The following is a 3,728-nucleotide window of genomic DNA, read 5'->3' on the forward strand; positions in this document are numbered from 1 at the left end:
AAAGAGTGATGATTTTCCTAAGAAATATACACATCTGGGTGGAATTCAAAAGGTAGTGCTGTGACCAAGGAAAATCCAACCTCCTCTTTCTCAGAGACCTTGTAGGCAAGGTCACTCATGGGAGACTTGACTACAATGTGTGGGGAAACTGGAATTTTATAAAACATGTAATAGAACTTATGGAGAAAGAAAGACAGGTTAATGTTGGTTGAGTCAGAATCAACTCTAACCTGTCAAAACTTTGTAGGAGAATTTGTCCAACAGGTATGAGAAATGTAGAGTGCAGACTCAGAAAAGAGGTCTGAATGGAAGAGGGTACCTGAAAATTCACTCGCAAGACAGGACCCATGACATTATATCATGTCTAAGAAGGAAAAAGGGCAGAGAAAGCTGTGGACTGATCTTTTTTTTTTTTTAAACTTTACATAATTGTATTAGTTTTGCCAAATATCAAAATGAATCCGCCACAGGTATACACGTGTTCCCCATCCTGAACCCTTCTCCCTCCTCCCTCCCCATACCATCCCTCTGGGTCGTAAAAATATGGAACGCTTCACGAATTTGCGTGTCATCCTTGCGCAGGGGCCATGCTAATCTTCTCTGTATCGTTCCAATTTTAGTATATGTGCTGCCAAAGCGAGCACTGGACTGATCTTTAATCTTCTAATAACTAACACTGACCTTTGCTGGTGTTTTATATCTTTAAAGGAAAAGTTATGATATATATTTGTGTTATCTATTAATAAATAGTAATGTTTGTCTCATATTTTATAATTTACAAAGTTGGTCTTTAGCACTTTCCTATGAGAAAAGAATCCATTCTTCCCATTTTGCAGAAAAATAAGTTATATGTATTATGCATTTGCTGTCACATGGGCAAGTAGCAAAAACCATGCTTTCTGACACCTGTTGCTATTCTCATTTCAAGCACTGTTTATTAACATCTTATTTTTAACACCAATTCTCATTTTTCTCCTACATTCTTTCCCTAAAAAGTTTTCATTCCTGTGGAAGGCAAAATGGATGATTTTATGATCATGGATGATTTCGAAGAGAACAAATTGAGTTGAAGGGCTGAGATCTTTGCCCAACCCCAAGGAGTATGTGTGTACTATGAAAATGGAGACAGAAAATGCAAATTATCTTCTGAGGCACTTTGATAGTGAAACAAAGCAATATAAGACTTTCTCCACAGGATTGGATAAGACGTTTTTCTAACATAAAAAAGATCTGAGAATTGTTAGGAAAATGATTATATAATGTATTAGAAGAAATGGAAAAATACAAGAAGGAAAAGGAAAAACAGAAGGAGAGAGTCCTTGAGGAGACAGGAGAAAATGGAATCAAGATTAGCTTGGAAAAGGAGGAGGGCCATAGAAGGGAAGATCAAAGTCTACCTAAAGTTGGAGAAAAGTACAGAATGGTTACACTAGGGGTGTTGATAAACAATGTTGGAGAGAAGAGAAGAGAAGTCACTAGCCCCAAATAACTTCAGACTTTTCAAAAAAAAAAAAAAAAAAAAGACATAAGGAGGAAGGGAAAACAAGATCTATACTGAATTACAGAAAATGTTTAAAAGGAACTCTTGTCAATGTTACATGACACCAAAGGTGGTGAGTAAGACAAATTTAATCTGTGGCTTAGTGGTAAAGAATCCCCTTGCAGTGCAGGAGACACAGGTGATACAGGTTCAATCCCTGGATTGGGAAGATCCCCTGGAAAAAGAAATGGCAATCCACTTCAGTATTCTTGTCTGAAAAATCCCATGGATGGAGGAGCGTGGCGGGCTACAGTTCATGGGGTTGCAAAGAGTTGGACATGACCTAGTGACTAAAATGACAAAATTTTAAAAATGGAGTCTTGGAATGATTGAGAATGAATCTAACCCATTGTGTCCAGTCTTTGGCATCTAGTTATCCTTCCTTAGTAAAAGGAAGTAGAGTTCTTTGGAGAGATGACTAATTCCAAGGGGAGGAGGTAGGTAAAGATAATGCAAGCCAAACTAGAATATCTTGCTATGCCTGAAAATAAAAAATGCTCAAAAAAAAAAAAAAAAAAGGACATGTAACAGTACAAAGGAGGCAGATTGAAGTGGCTCCTAGGAGGCAAATCTGAAACAGTTTGAGCATCAGCATAAATGATGTTATAATCCATTGAATAAAATAAGAATACCCAAACCCATACTGATCATAAATGAATTAAACATTTAGGGAGAGGGTGAAACAAAATGATAGCTAATAAATATTTTAAAAAATAAAATAGCAAAATCACCATTGTGCAGTCACTATAATAATAATGGAATCAAACAGAAATCAATAAGGGGAGCCTATCACTAATGTGGGAGAATTTTCTGAGAAATATAATATTTACCAGGTTTTAAATTATCTCCCCACAAATTATTGATTAATTACAGGGAAAGTGGTAACTAAGTGGGAAAACATGATAGTCAACACTTTAACCAAGAAATCAGTTAAAATTACCCAAAACAGGACAAACAGATTGACATTCTGAGTCTCCTAATGTAATGCTCTGAGGACACATAATTACATCTGTGGCATTTCTGCCTGAAAATGCACACCTTAAATCTAATCATTAGAAAGCATTAGACACACCATATTGAGGAAGATTCTACGACATAACTGCTCTGTATTCTTCAAAACCATTGATACGATGAAAGACAAAGAAAGGATAAGAAACAGTTCCAGATGAAAGGAGACTAAAGAAACATGACAAGTCAATTAAGTAGATGTGCTTGCATTGAATCCTGATTCAGAAAAAAAAAAGTCTATGAAGAACCAATTGGAAAAATTTGAAGACTAGCTGTAAATAAGAGTATTTATTAATATTTAATTTTCTGACTTTTACAACTTTACAATTATTACATAAAAGTGGTTTTGTTCTTAGGAAGTATAAACTAAAGCTTTCAGAGGGCCGAGGTTTGATCAGTATAATTTGCTCTCAGGTGGTTCAGAAAAAAAAAAAAAAATTAGAATGCTTATATCAAGAGGAAGAAAATGATTTAAAGCAGATGTGGCAAAATGTGAGCAATGTGTAAATCAGGGAGAAGGGAGTATGAGGTTCTTAATGCACTTTTTGAAATTTTCCTGAAAGTCTGAAATTATTTCAGAGTGAAAATGAGAAAATAATTGCATTTGCCACCAAGCTAGTACAGTAAGCCCTCTACATATGAACCGTCAAGTTGAAAACTTTCAAAGAGGTGAATGTGTGTTCACGTGTCCAGTCATGTAAGTTAGCCATCAGTGTCTAATGTGAATAAAATTGCAGCTTGCCTTCCATTTCCTATTGCTGATGATCCTTCAATTCTACCGTCTCCCACCTCCTCTCCCTCCTCTAGTCAGTACCACTTCTTACCTGTTCACTCAATGCTAGCCTTGTATGCCAGCTGTTGTACTTACTGCACTACTGTACTTTTCAAGGTGCTATAAGATTAAAAATATTTTCTTCATTGTGTTCATTTGTTATGTATTATTTATGTGAAAAATATGATAAAATTATAATAGTACTAATAGGCGACTGTGTTAGTTGTGTATGTGGCTAACTTTATTGGACTTACAAAAAAATTGGACTTATGAATGTGCTCTCGGAACAGAACTCATTTGTATTTCCATACTTACTGTAAAAAATGAGCACATATCAGACATCAGGGAGAGGTACTAGAAATCCAGAGTGCTAAGACACAATTTCTGGTCTTGAGTGGTTCCCAGTTT

The 3,728-nt window shown here is 35.7% G+C and overlaps 1 non-coding gene across 1 annotated transcript; it reads right to left on the bottom strand.

The window, feature by feature from the left end:
• Nucleotides 1–537: 537 nt before the first annotated feature.
• On the bottom strand, nt 538–644 carry LOC139183745 (U6 spliceosomal RNA). Its single transcript, XR_011567361.1, has one exon. It is a non-coding gene; the product is annotated as a U6 spliceosomal RNA (small nuclear RNA).
• Between the last annotated feature and the right edge of the window lie 3,084 nt (nt 645–3,728).

Source organism: Bos indicus, chromosome 6 (assembly GCF_029378745.1).
Source record: "Bos indicus isolate NIAB-ARS_2022 breed Sahiwal x Tharparkar chromosome 6, NIAB-ARS_B.indTharparkar_mat_pri_1.0, whole genome shotgun sequence".
NCBI lineage: Eukaryota > Metazoa > Chordata > Mammalia > Artiodactyla > Bovidae > Bos > Bos indicus.